The following is a 14,743-nucleotide window of genomic DNA, read 5'->3' as shown; positions in this document are numbered from 1 at the left end:
CCTGCTCTGAGGGAGGGGGTGGATGCTGTGGGTGCCGGCGGACCCTATTTCTCACCCCAGCCGGCATCTCAGGCTTCTACCGGGGATGAGGAGAGCTGGGCGAGGCGCCAGTAAGCCTGGGACTCTCCCTCCATCCGAAGTCCCCACCAGCGCCTTTCCTGATGTGGCCAGCAGAGGGTGCAGCTCACCGTCATCCTCCCTAAGCCCCATCCGTCTCACCTGCAGATAGGTCTGAAGGATGCTTGGCAAGGGTTACGACTGGGGAGGTGGTGATCTCAGAGCGTGGGCCCGGCTCACCTGCACACACCTCCTCCTGAGATCAGACGCCCTTTCACAGTGGGCAGGGCTAAACTTCCATTTCCTCTGAGAAAGGGAAATGGAGGGGCTTGTATGCTTTTACAGGAAACTACAGAAACCCACTCCAGTGGGTCTTGCCTAGAGAATCCCATGGACAGAGGAACCTAGAAGGCTACAGTCCATGGAGTTGGAAAGAGCTGGAAATGGCTGAGCAACTAATACCTTAACTTTCACCGAGAAAACAGGCTCTCAGGTGTAAGCCCCTTTGCTGGTAAATGACGTGGGCTGAATTTGAACCCTCATCAGCCTGACTGCAATGCTGGCCTCCTGCCAAAGATGCTGTTGTAAGTGATTATGAATAGTGCGTCTTAGACATGAGAGAAGGGGTCTGAGGGGTGGCATGGTACATCTTCACCCTGGCCATGCCCCCAGGCTCCCCAGCCACCCAGGGTACAGACCTTTCCAGCCCGACCTTCTACACACGCCCTTCCCTCCAGAGACCACCCCAAAACAAAAGGGCCAGAGCTGGCTGACAACCTGCTCCCAATCCAGGAGAGCCTCTTTGAACACACACAGCCGTCCCTCCATCCAGGGCTTCTGGGAAGTGACACTGGCACTGGACAAGGGGAGGATCCACAGGTCTCTGAACACTGCTGGGTGCAACAGACACGCCGTCAGAGTTACCTTGGAAGTCACAATCGGGATGCCACTGCTGACAGCTCCTCAGGGGGGAGCCTGGGGTCCCAGGAGTGACAGACAGACGTGAGGATCCCCCAGATGAGCTGCCAGGTCAGGAAACCAAAGGAGGACCACTCCCCAAAGTACGGTGTATGTCTGCACCGAGGATGGTTCAGGACCCCGAGGAGCCTGCCTTCCTCCAGCATCTCCCAGGAGCCCAGGGGACTTGGGTGTCAGGTGGACAGAAGTGGTTGGAGGCAGGAGGAGGTTTGAAGCTGACCAGCTGACTCCTGCCTGCAGGAGTTGATGTCATCACCATCCTTATCGACAGATGGGGAGATGGAGACTCAGAGGATAAGAACTCAGACTCATACAGCAGAAGGGCCTGCGGCTTCTAAGCTGCTGCTCTCCCACCCCCGCACCCCCAGCCTCCCACGCCGGGCAGGGCCCATGATGGGAACAACTTTCCCAATCAGATCATTATAGCAGTTTCCTATGGTGGCTGCAACAAATGACGACGAAGCTACTGGCTCAAACACACACAGTTTATTATCTTACAGTAGATCAGAAGCCTCGTTGGCTAAACCAAGGGGTCTGCATTCTACCCCCCACCCAGGGGCTCTCGGAATATATGCAAGGTAACAAATTCCAGATTCTGGGGGTTGGGACATGGACATCTTTGGGGGCCATGATTCTGCCCACCATAGTCTGGGTCAATAAAAGGTCCTGGGGAGCTACCTGGCCACAAGGGTTAGCAGAGTTCATGGAGACAGGTGAATCCTGGTCTCCCTTGAGGCAGTAGGGAAGGTGTGGAGGGGCATCCCAGGTGAAGAGAGGGGTTGTTGGGAGGTGGATGCGCCGTGGCACCGAGACTGGCTAGTTGGTTGCTGACGCCCCCTCCCTCCTTCTTGGGTTCTCTCCTAGACTGTGTTCTGCCTCCTTTCAAGTTAGGTGGCCCAGAGAGCCTTCCCCAGGCTCCAGCCTCTGTCTCTCCCTCCATCTCTGGTGTGGATGCAGAGCATCCCCAGGCACCAAAGTGCAAGCATCACCCAGGCCTGCTGGACATGCGGATATCCACCCGCAGCTGGGATGTGAGCTTCAGCCAGCCCAGGGATGGCTGCACTATATATGTGAATGTCTAACAAGTGCCCAGAGCCCCCTCCCGAGGAAGTGTGTGCTGGTACTGCATTAGAGCACAGGGTGGTGGGGCAGGGCATCCTTAAGATGACAACGGAGGACACTATTCCTCCTACCTGCTCTGTGAGGTCCATGCAGGAGGCCGGCCTGTGTGTTGAGCTCTCGCTTCACTTGGGGCTTCCCAGGGAAGAAGTAAGGTGTCTCTGGACAGAGGCCTCTGTTTAGAGCTGGTCATTTCCTCCCTTCATCCAGAGGGCTGCCTGGGCAGGTGAGGGCGAGGCAGGTTGCTGAGTGTAGCTCCAGAGCCAGGCGTGTGGAATGCAGGCTGCCCACAGGCTTTATCAAGCCTCCTTAAAAGGATGGGGCAGGAAGTACCATCTTCACAGAGTTCACAGCCACCAACACATCTCGGAAGAGAGGCTAGACAGTGATCAGCCTCAGGCCAGTTCCAGTCCAGGCTGCCCCTGTTCCTTCCCTCTGCCTGTTAGAATGAGGTCAGGTGTGGCACTGACCTCACCGTGCACCCCACTCCTCATAGTTCCCCCACCAGCCCAGCCCAGGCCTCCCAAGTGTGAAGCTGCCAGCCTCCTCTAATGCCCTCCACCCCCACCCTCACCAAGGCAGCCCCAAGAACCCTGTAAACCATTTCCACCTTTAAGATCGCCTTTCATCCTCCAAACGGCCCTCCCCAAATCAGACAGGACACGACCCCTCTGCCCCTCCCGCAGACACCACGCCCACCTGCCAAGAGCTGAAGGTCCAGAGTCTACCGAGGCTTCAACCCTGTATCCCACATCATCGGGCTGCCCTGGCGCCTCTGGTCCCATCCTCCTGAATGAACACTGAGGCCACCCACCTTAGAAAGAAGCTGGGTGAACAGTCTGAACGCCTCTGGAGATGCTCATTTTCAACCCTGCGCTGCCACCTGCTGGCCAAATTGGGTAGGGAGTTCAGAGCTGGATATGAGGGGTAATAAAGTTCAAGGGGCAGGCAGAACACTCTGGACACGCACCTTCATCTTTGCTTCTCCCACATCCAAGGATCCCACCAGGCCTCTCATCCTCTCCTAGGGAGGATTGACCCACCAAGTTTCTCTTTCACCCTCCAACCATCTAATCCATCTCAGAGGGTATGGTTTTGTTGAAAAAAATCTGTTAAAATATATTGAGGCACTATGATTAATGGTGGCTTTAATTATTATCTATCCCTTTCCCAAGTGATTGGAAAAAAATTTTTTTTATTAGACTCTAAGTGGTGCAATGTTTACTTCCAAAAAGATGACTCTCTAATGGTGGAATCTCAGACTCTGTGAATAGGCAGAATTCAGCAGAGCCCTTGCCAAGCATCCCCTAGGTCACTGATTCACCCTGAGGACAGCAGTCGAGGTAATAGGGCGCATCTGTAATTCATCATCACAGATTGTCATAAAATAACAGAGCATTAGACTCTGCAGGGCCCTTAGAGACCTGTTCATTGTACACATTTATCTGTTCAGTGCTTCGCCCGTATGGAATAGCCCGGAAACAGAATGTCTTCCCCAAAGGTTTAGGTTTAGGTACATTCCTGGATGACAGATATGCTGAGAATTTTAAGAGGAGTGTGAGGTTCAAATCACAGAGCCCAATCTCACCCCTGAAATTATCCCCTGTCTCCTCTCAAAGACGATGGGAAGGATAGCCCCGGGGAGTCTTAGTGGGGCAGAAGTGGCTCTGCCCACCTCCTCCAGCTTATTGCCTGTCTGGACTTCTCCACTCTGAAGGATCAGAACTCATCTAGTCTAACTAGTTGTTGAAAATTTCATTGATGACAGGGCCCTAGGACCCAGGTTAGTTATCAAGGGTTCTTCTCCAAGTGGGCCTGAGGGGAATTCCAAATTATTTTCCATCTCTTTATGGGTCATTCCTTCAACCTTTTTTTCCCCTTCCAATTCATTCATTCTTTTACATATGTGCTTACTTTGATAATTGAGCCAGTTTTGCCTTTTTTTTTAAAAAAAGAACAGTTACATTTTTGAGATGGATTTGGCTGTGACATCTGTTTGACTGTTCCCTGCTCACGTTTTCAGTTCCCACTTTCATTTCTGGAAACATGGAAAACATTCGATTTCACTCTGTGGCTGATCATGTCCCTCATGTAGCCGGTGGTCTCATGCTGGCGTTTGCTGATGCTGTGGATGCTTGCTCGGGATGCAGTGTTTCTGCCTTTTTGGCTCCATTTTTCTGGTGAGTTCACAGTGAGCTGGTCTCTGTGGAGTCCCCAGAGGCCTGGGTTGAGGGTGTATCCTGGGGGAGTTCTGAGCTGGAGGGAGGCGCTGAGATCATTCTCAGCCCGTATGTGCTTCAGGGAGTGTGAGCTCAGACCCGAGGTGCAAGTGAGGACCAGTTTCTGTCTTTAAATCTTCTGGGGGTCTTAATTTGATAATTGAGCCACTTTTGCCTTAAAAAAAAATGAATAGCTATATATTTTAGATGGATTTGGCTGTGAAATGGGAAGGGGTGAAATCCGTCTCCTCCTCCCCCGCTTCCCCCTCCTTGCTTCCCCCACCCTCTTCTCCCCCTCCCCCTTCTCCCCTTTTCTCCTCCCCTCCCCCACTTCTCCTCCCCTTTCCTCCCCGCTTCTCCTCCAGAGCTCGGGGAAGGGAGGGTAGCAGCCCATATGGGGCTCCTGTTCTCTCCCTGTGGAGTCAGGATGTAGGCTGTCTTGCTTTCCTGGCACGACTGGCATGTGATGCTACACAAGCCTGTGGCCCGCCAGGGCAGCTCCCGAGGCTCGAGGCTCTCTCTGCCTTGTGTTGCTGAGGTTCAGTCACTCAGTCGTGTCTGCCTCTTTGTGACCTAGTGAACTGCAGCATGCCAGGCTTCCCTGTGCTTTACCATGTCCCAGGGTTTGCTCAAACTTACGTCCACTGAGTCAGCGAGGCCATCCAACCATCTCGTCCTCTGCCGTCCCCTTCTGCTCCTGCCCTCAATCTTTCCCAGCATCGAGGTCTTTTCCAATGAGTCGGCTCTTCACATCAGATGGCCTTGTGGGGGGGCCACCAGTCACTGTAGGGCAGGGCCGGGTACCAGGGTGGCTGGCTGCTCGGTACCAGCTGACTGGAAGGCAGGTGAGCCCCCAGCACTGATAGGATGGGGGGGAGGCACTTGTCAGCCCCAGTGTCCTTGTGGTAGACAGAGCTCCCCATAGGCAGCCACCAACACCCATGCCCCAGGGGGCTCCCGAGGGACTGGAGACGCTGCAGGATCAGCAGGAAGGTCTGACTCAGGCTGTTTTCACATTTCTGCCCCTGCACTGGGTCTTGGAACATGTGAGATATTTCGTAAGTCCTTCCAGAGTAAGGATCCTATTTCCGCAGCCCTGCGGCTCTCCCGCACGCAGGTCCTGCTGATCTTCTACCCAGATGTTCTGGGGATTTGTCTTCCTGGTGCAGGCCCCAGAGCTGGGGAACCTGATGTGGGCTCAGACCCCTCGCTCCTGGGGGAGAGCCTCTGCCATTGTGATAACCCTCCCATTTATGGATTGCCCACCCAGGGGTGTTGGTCTTTTTTTTTTTTTTTTAACCACATCTTGCGGCTAGGGGGATCTTAGTTCCCCCACCAGGGATCAATCCTGGGTCCTGGCAGTGAAATCACAGAGTCCTAACCACTGAACCATCATAGAATTCCCTGGGTTTGGGTCTTGACTATAGCACGTCTCTGCCCCCTCCACCCTTCCCGTCATGGTTCCTTCATCCTATCTTTAGTTGTGGAAACTCTTTTCTGCTCATCTGCAGGTGGTTCTCGTCCATGGTTACTTTGTGAGCAGCTGTGATTTTTGTGTGCTCAAGGGAGGAGGTGAGCCCAGGTTCTGCCTACTCCACCATCCTGGCTTCACCTCCTGATTAGAGGTAACTCTCAGCACCGTTTCTTGATGCTCAGCAAACTCATTAGGGCACGTCTGAGTGTTGACGGCTGTCATTTTCACTGGGTCATAATCTAATGTTTTTTGATATGTCCATTTCAACCTTTCCACATTTCAGGAAGGTTTTCTTCTGTTAAAACTTTATTGGTTTTTAAAAATTATTTACGCTGTTTTCTTTTTCAGAAGACTCATCCCTTTATATCTCTTATCTGCCCCATAATCACTTCATTTGACTGTCCCTTTCCACTTTATCTTGCATTGCCCTGCCTCCTGTATTTGGCTTCCAATGTGGCTTTTCTCTCTTGAAAAATTCTCTTTTCCTTTTCTATTTCTTTCCTGAGTGCCTCTAGTTCACGTCCGCCCCTCCTTCTGATGTGATTTTTATGTCTATGCTCCAATCTTTTTCATATCTACTCTAAGTTACTTTTCCCCGAAGAAGCATGTTATTTTTAACTTTTTTTTAATATGAAGGATTGTTTATTTGCTTTCCCTTACCCCCTTCCCCCTTGGGCCTCTGGATGGAATTCCTCTTCTGATGCACAGTTACCTGCCTTCTTCTGCTTCTGGTTACTGCTCGTGTTTGAGTGGGAAGTGGTCTGTCCCCTTTGACCTGTCAGAACTATTAGATACTGTGACTATTTTTTTCCTCCATTTTTTTTTTTCTATTGCGGTAAAATGCACACAGCACCACAATGACCATCTTAACCATTTTCAAATGTATAGTTCAGTTGGGTTAAATACACTTGGGTTGCTTCCACATTTTGCCTCTGTGAATAAGGCTGCTATGAACATGGGTGTACAAATACCTATTCCAGTCCTTGCCTTCAATTCTTTTGGATATATGCCCAGAAGTGAACTTTGCTAGGTCATATGTTAATTCTATTTTTAGTTCTGTGAGGAAACTCGATACTCTTTCCCAAAGTGACTGTACTGTTTCTCATTCCCATCAACAGTGCAGGTTCCACTTGCCTTCTCATCCTCACTGACATTTCTCATAATATCTTTATAGTAGTCATTCTAATGGTGTGAGGTACTAGCTCATTCTAGTTTCGATTTGCATTTCCCTAATAATTAGTGATGCTGAGCATCTATTCATGAGCTCATTGCTTGTGTGCTTAGTTGCTCAATCGTGTCTGACTCTTTGCGACCCTTTGGACTGTAGCCCACCAGGCTCCTCTGTCCATGGGATTTTTCAGGGAAGACTGCTGGAGTGGGTTGCCATTTCCTTCCCCGGGGGATCTTCTCGACCCAGGGATTGAACCTGCATCTCCTGTATGAAAGGAGGCTTGTTACCCACTGAGCCACTGGGGAAGCCTCATGTGGTCATTGGCTGTTCGCGTATCATCTCTGGAGAAGCATCTGTTCAAGTCTTTGGCCCCTTCGCCTGGGTTGGTTATTTTGTTGTGTTGAGTTTGAGGACTTCTCTTTATATTCAGGATGTTAATCTCCTGTCAGGCCTATGATTTGCAGACTTTCGCCCATTCTGTGGGTTGCCTTTTTATTCTGCTGATATTGTCTTCTGATACACAACATTTAAAAATTCTCAAGAAAGTTCACTGAGTCTGTATTTTCTCTCGTTGCCCGTGCTTGCAGTGTCATATCCAAGAAGTCATCATCAGATCCACTGTCAAGAGGCTTTGCCCGACGCTTTCTTTACAGAGTTTTCTGGTTTTAGCTCTTCCATGCAGGTCTTCGATCCATGTTGAGCTCCTTGCCGTTCTGTGGTGCTAGCAAGGGTCAGTGCCGTCATCGCGCATATCCACACCAGTATTTGCGATCTTGTGGGAGGGGACAGAGAGTTGGCTGGGAGGATTCACAGCCGAGGTGTGTTCTACCTCGTCTCTCACCCGCGTTCTCACCTGTGCTGAGCGGGATGTTGGGGTGAACATCACCCCAACCCCCTTCCACCTGGATTCATCAGCCTCAAGTTGGAGGCCTGTCATGGGGATGCAAATACCCGCAGACAGCTGGCACTTGGAGTTCCTCCTCTGGCAATGGGCCCCCTCCCCCTCCTCCCAGCCTCCTCCTGGGCCACTGCTAGCCCCTCCTGGTCCTCCCTTCTCCTACCTGGCTCTGTCTGTTGATTCAGTTGTTGAGTCGCTAAGTTGAGTCTGACTCTGCAACATACCAGGCTTCCCTGTCCTTCACTATCTCCCGGAGTTTGTTCAAACTCATGCCCACTGAGCCATGATACCTTCCAACCATCCGATCTGAACAGTATGAAAAGGCAAAAAGATACGACTCTGGAAGACATGTTGATTCAGAGTGAGGGGCAAAGGTGGGATGGACAGTGTGCAAGCAGCCTGGGCTGGGACCCTGGCTCAGCCATTTACAAGTTGGCCTATTGCCTGGCACCAGCCCATGATGAAAAGTAATGGCTACTATTATTATTATCAGCTCATTGACTGTCTGGACCCTCCCTTTGAACCCTGATTTTTAACCAACCAGTTTATTCTGCTCTCAGCTGTTGCCTGGACGTGAGCCTGCCCAGGGCGGTGAGCCTGCCTCCTCCACCCAGTTGCCCATCTCCACGCCTGGCTGCAGAGGTCCTCCCGGGGTGCTGGCTGAGTGGCTGGCACAGTCCCCCCTGCCGCAGCCAGAGTGGAGCCTGCGGGGACAGTTCCTGCCGCTCCCAGCAGCGGCCTCCTCCTTACTGAAGCCTCACACTGCCATCTGGCAGGTCTTTCCTGGTCTCTGACCCCACCTGCCTTCTCATCAGACTGTTAGCATCGCTCTGCCCAGGCTCCAGGCTTCTGCTGCGGGACAGAGAGCTCCTGGCTTGTACAGGAAGGACCAGGTGTCCTGGGTCCCTGAGCCTGGTCTATGTGGTCCAAAGACTGTCCTTTGGAGGTTGTGTTCAAGGAACCCACCCTGCCCAGACATCTGTGCGGGAGCATAGCCACTGCCAATTTCAGCTTAGAGAAGCCGTTCCTGAGGGCAGAGTTCTAACAGGTGTCCAGCATATGCCCATCCACCTTTCTCAACAGAGCCTGCCAGGCCCCACAGGGCAAAGAGTATTCTCACTATCAGTCAGCTTTCCTCCTCTGCTCGGGGGTGGGAAGGGGAGGACTGTGCTGGGCTCACCACTGTACCCAGATAGTGTGCCCCTGTCCCCAGCCTCTCCTCTCACCTCTGCCCTAATCTACCTGGCCAGTAAAATGAATCATTTCATACAATCAGAGGCTCAGACAGGGCAAGAAACGCACCCAGGCTGTGCCTACCGCACAGCTCAAGAAGGGTCCGGGGGGCTGCCGCCCAGCCTGGTCTCCAGGGCATCGTTGCATCCTCTTCACATGGCCTGTAGTCCTACCCTTCCCATCCGGCTCCTGCTGCCAGGCCTCAACTGGCTCACAGGCCTAAGACCAGGCACTTCTAGGGCCCCGAAAATGTTTTCATTTTAATGTATTTTTACATCAGTAGAGAAAAAGAATATAATCAAAATGACTATATACTAATGAGTCCAGTCTGAATTATATTTGCCTTTATACCTTGAAGTCTTAAAAGGTAATGTGTGCTATTTCAAACGCCTGGGGCCCATGACAGAGGGGGCCCTGGTCTTGATGGGGGCCCTGGGACCTCCCTGGTCATAAGGGGGCCCTCGTCTTGATGCCTGAGATTGGCAGAGCCCCTCACCCCCATGGACGACTCCAGTCTCAAACCTCTTCCCTCACCTCAGATCAGAGCTAGTTAGTTAGACTCTGGTTGCCTGGGCTTCAAAGTCAGGCTGCTCACACCCTGGCAGGAAGCAGTTCCGAGGAGGCCTGGCTGGCTGCTGGGAGGGAGGGGATGGAGGTGAGTGTGTATCAGGATTCAAGGATGCTCTGGGGTGTTGAGAATATGGATGGGTTGTCCCTACCAAGGATTGATTTGCATGAAGGACTGAGGAGTTTCTGGAGGGAAGACGTGACCCTTGCAGGGAAGGAGTTGTGTGCCTTCACTTCTTGAGGCCAACGGGAAGGAGAGGAACTGGGACGTGGGCCTGCAGGTGGCCCAGGAGGCCTGGGGAAGGTTTGACCCTGAGCAGGTCAGTGCGTCTGCTTGTGTCTCAGTCTTCTTATCTGTAAAATGGGGATAGGATGTCCCAAGTTTGGGGGAGAGGCAATCCATCAGGTCTAGAGCCCAGCAAGGTGTGGCAGAGGGGCGTCCCTATGTGGGGGCTGGTATCACACTGCGGGCAGAAAACGCTCGCTCCTTTGCGGCCCTCTCCATCCTCTGGCTCCTCTCCTCCCTTCCATCTGTCCCTGGAGATGGGACACATGTGGAGCAGAATGGCCCCGGCATTCTGGACCATGGCATCGCACCCCCTGGCGCCAGCCCTGCCTGCTCCCCTCCTTGCTTCCCGGCTTCTCACCCTGGGCAGCCTGGCTGAGGGTTGAGGATGCCTTTTTTTCATATTCTTTTCCATTCTGGCTTATCACAGGACATTGACTATAGTTCCCTGTGCTATGCAGTAGGACCTTACTGTTTATCCTTCCTATGTATAATCTGCTAAACCCAAACTCCCAATCCATCCCTCCCCCACCACCCTAGGCGATCATAAGTCTGTTCTCTCTGTTAGTCTGTTTCTGTTTGGCAGACAAGTATCATATTTTAGATTCCACATATAAATGGTATCATGTGGGATTGTCTCTGTCTGGCTTACTTCGCTTTGTACGATGATCTCTAGGTCTATCCAGGTGGCTACAAATGGCATCATTTCATTCTTTTCTACGGCTGAGTAATATTCCATTGTGCACATGAGCCGCTTCTTCTTCATCCTTTCATCTGTTGATGGACATTTAGGTTGTTTCAATGTCTTGGCTCTTATAAATAGTGCTGCAGTAAACAGTAGGGTGTGTATACCTCTTCGAGCTAGTGTGTTCATTTCTTCCAGATAAGCACCCAGGAGAGGAATTGTTGGATCATATGGTAGTTCTATTTTTAGCTATTTAAGCAGTCTCCATACTGTTCTCCACAGTGGCTGCACCAGTTTACAGCCCCACTAACAGTGTAAGAAGGTTCCCTTTGCTCCACACCCTCTCCAGCATTTGTTATTTGTAAACTTTTTAATGATGGCCATTCTGACAAGTCACTGTCATTTTGTCTTACATTTCTCTAATAATTAGTAATGCTGAGTATCTTTTCTTGTGTTGAGGCTGCTTTTAACAGAAACTGAGGACCCACCAAGGAATTTCCAGCAGAGGCTTGAAAAGGAATTTCCTTCCCCCCCCAGATCGCTTCTTTATTTCATGGGGAAATTATTGCCTGTTCTTACCCCAGCCCCAGCAGCATGAGGTGCGGCTTGACCCCTGATGTGCTCACAGGCAGGGCAGGGTCCGCTCAGGTGGTCCAGCACAGCACAGCTGGAATCTCCTGCTCCCAGACCAGGGGTGCTGCCCGGTTTGCAGGACAGAGGGTGCAGGGGCTACGTCCGCTCCTGCACTTAGCTTTGGCTTTTGCTTTACTTAGGGATCCTGCTGATGCTGCCCAGCTGGGCCTGGGAGTCGGGGTAGGGGTGAGCAGAAAGCTGAGACTCACATTTGCCTCAGATTATGGAAGAAAACAGCACTGCAGAAAGAACCGGGGGTCCAGGAACCTTTATATTGACCTTGACCCTGGAAGAAGTGGGCCCTTGATGATGAAGAGCTCCAACTTTGGGGTTGGGCAAACCTGGGTTCAAACCCCAGCTCTGTCATTTACTAGCTGAGTGACCTCAGACAAACCCCTTAACTTCTCTGATCCTCAAAATACCTTCCTCATGGACTTCTGATGATGCTTATATGAAAAAGTTTCTGATGGCCAGAAATACAGCTTCTACAATCTTGATTGGTGATCAAGATGCATTACCCTCTGGCCCTCCCTTCAGAAGTCCCCCAAGCATCCCATCTCCCAATCCCAGGACAGAAGGCCCAGACCTTAGAGTTAAAACCAAGGATATTGCTTCCCTCTAGTGGCAGAGCTGAGCCACACAGACCATCCCAGCCAAGGTCAGAGTTCCACATCCTTGGGAAACTTCTGATCAATTGTGTGCGTATCGAAAAGCCATAATTTCTTCCTGGACCAAAAAATACTGTATATTATATCTATGTGAAGAAAATGATGTGGTTTTCCTCTGAAAAGCGTTTTAAAATATCTGTAATACATGCATGTTAAATTCTTAAAACTGATTTTTTTTCTTCCCCAAATGTTTTCATGTGAAATCGGTACTGTTACACCCTCATACTCCCAACATCCTCGACACCTTGGCAGCTTCCTGTCCACCCTTGAGAGCTAATACAGCCCCTTGGATAAATCTCCGCCTCTCACGGAGGCCACGCCCATGAGAGCGGTCAAAAGAGGGAGGGGGCCTGGGGTTTCCGAGCAGTCTCCCCTCTGCTGATCTGCCCATGTGGGCCACCCTTCGACAAGTCTGTTTTGGGTCAGGACCAAGTGTTGAAGCTGCCAGCTCCCCACCTCTGTGGCTGCCCTCATAGCTCACACTCCCTCCTCCCAGGGATCCGAAGCCCTACTCATCATTTGGCTGAAGTGTCAAGGATTTCCATCCTGCAGGAAACGAACTTAACATTTTATACTTCATACGCATAGGAATTTAATCCTCTGTCATCCCCAGTCTGTCTTGCATGACAGAGAGATGGCTACTGTCTCCACTGCTCTGTAAAATATGGCCTTCCCTCTAAATCCAGGGGACGGGGAAGGCAGGCTTGCAGGGGGGGCAGAGAGCAGGTCTTGTAGACAAGCTTGTAGACAAGCCTGAGGAGTCGATCCTCACCCTGCAGATGGCAACTTACAGATGGCAAGTGTGGCAAAGGGAAAAGATGGCTGGGACGCTGTGCTGGAGGGCATAGGGCCATCACAACTGTCCCCAAATGTCCCTTCCTCTTCACCTCAGTAGCCCAGAGGGATTAAGAGCTCTGAGGCCAGATGCTTCCATGGCTGGGTGACTTTGGGTAAGTGGCTTAACCTCTCTGTGCTGCTGGCTTAACAATGGGGGGATGTTGAAAGCATTAAATGAGTTAATGAACCCAGTAAGCACTCAATACTTGTTAGCATAATTATCAATATTATTACTATCATTCTGTTTAGCACAGGAAACTATATTCAATATTCTGAGATAAACCACAATGAAAAGAAATATGAAAGAGAATAGGAGATGCAGGAGACATGGGTTCAGTCCCCTGAAGGAGAAATCCCATGGACAGAACAGCCGGGTAGGCTGCAGTCCATGGGGTTGCAAAGTCGGTCACAACTGAGTGGCTAAACACACACCACACACACCACACACACACACACACACACACACACACACACACATCTGAATCACTGTTTCTAGCATAAATCAACACAACATTGTAAATCAACTACACTTCAGTAAAATAAGTTAAAAATATATTATTACTATGATTATTAAAGGAAATCTCCCACCATGTCCCATCCCACTGCCTCCCAGCCATCCTCTTCCTCACCTTCCCCCTACCCACCCCCTACCCCCGCCCCCCTTCCCTTCAGCCTTATCTGCAGCCTCTATCCTCTTCCCAGCTCACACCAACCTTTCCAACCACCCCCACCCCCACCACCATGCTGCTTGGCGGTAGCTCCAGGCAAGTCTTTGCTCCTGCTGTTCCATCAATCCAGCTTCTCTGGATCGCACATTCTCTCCTCTCCCTAGACTTGCCCAAGCCCCACCCCCTCCCTTCTGATCCACTTGCTCCCTTTAAGTGTGACCTTGTCATCCCCTGCTCCACACTGCAGGTTAGTTCCTGCTAGCTTGTCCCTTCTCTTCTTGTGGCCGAGACAGAACATAGACCCAGGACCTGCACAGCCCAGGAGCTTGGGAAGTGGCGCTGAAACTAAGACTGTCATGTGAGCTCAGACTCTTGAGCTCAGGTGCAGGTGAAACCCTGGGGGTGTGGAAGTGGGCAGACCTTACTCAGTGTGGAATCTTAGCATAACGTCTCCAAGATCCTGTCCAATTCAAGCAGCCTCATGGCCTGACTTCAAAGCAAGGGGTGTTTGCACGGGCACATGCAGGGGTAGTGAGCCCTTGTTAGATGAATTGCTTTGAAAACGCCAGCTTTCTGGTTCAATAAACATGCACTGCACACCCACTGCGTGCCAAATGCTGTTTCAGGGACTGGAGGTGCAGCGGTGAACCAGGGGGACACATGCTCATTCTCTCCCTCCATGCAGAGCGCTGAGCATCTGGGTGGTGGGGGGAGTTCCAGGCCCGGAGATGGCCGCGAGCGAGGGACAAGCTCTGATCCTGTGCCACGCTCTGTCCTCGATGACTGTAATGCGAAGGGAGGCACACTAGGTGGCGGTATTGTGCTACATTCTGCTTTCAACTCCCTCCTTTTCAGAACCCACCCTTTCAAACCCTCCTAGAACCTCAGGTTTCTCAGACCCCCAAGATTATCTGAGACCATAGACCCCAGATCCCAGATCCCAGGATCCTTCTTTCCCAAAACTCCCCATCCCTAAATTCTGGAACCCCCAGATTCAGCAACTCCCCAGATGCTATTTTCCCAAATCTCAAACAATCCCAGAATCCCAGACCCGAAGACTCTGACCCTCAAACAGCCCAAGCCTCCATATCTTCCAGTTCCCCCCCCAAATCCTCAGACCCAGGTTCCCCAGGAGCCCAGACCTTCAGCTTTCCCAGACCCAATCCTCAGACGCTACTAATTTCTCAGACTCTACTAACTTCTCAGACCCTCAGCTCGCCAGACTCTACAGACCCCTACAAACTCTCCCT

At 51.4% G+C, this 14,743-nt stretch overlaps 1 long non-coding RNA gene across 1 annotated transcript; it reads right to left on the bottom strand.

Annotated features, from left to right (window-relative positions):
- Positions 1-1,506: 1,506 nt before the first annotated feature.
- On the bottom strand, positions 1,507-5,405 carry LOC114112878 (uncharacterized). The gene is made up of 2 exons (XR_003588029.3): positions 5,013-5,405; positions 1,507-4,548 (listed from the first exon to the last, which is right to left on the bottom strand). It is a non-coding gene; the product is annotated as an uncharacterized LOC114112878 (long non-coding RNA).
- Positions 5,406-14,743: the final 9,338 nt, after the last annotated feature.

Source organism: Ovis aries, chromosome 2 (genome assembly GCF_016772045.2).
Source record: "Ovis aries strain OAR_USU_Benz2616 breed Rambouillet chromosome 2, ARS-UI_Ramb_v3.0, whole genome shotgun sequence".
NCBI lineage: Eukaryota > Metazoa > Chordata > Mammalia > Artiodactyla > Bovidae > Ovis > Ovis aries.
This window is presented reverse-complemented; position numbering and strand designations above follow the sequence as displayed.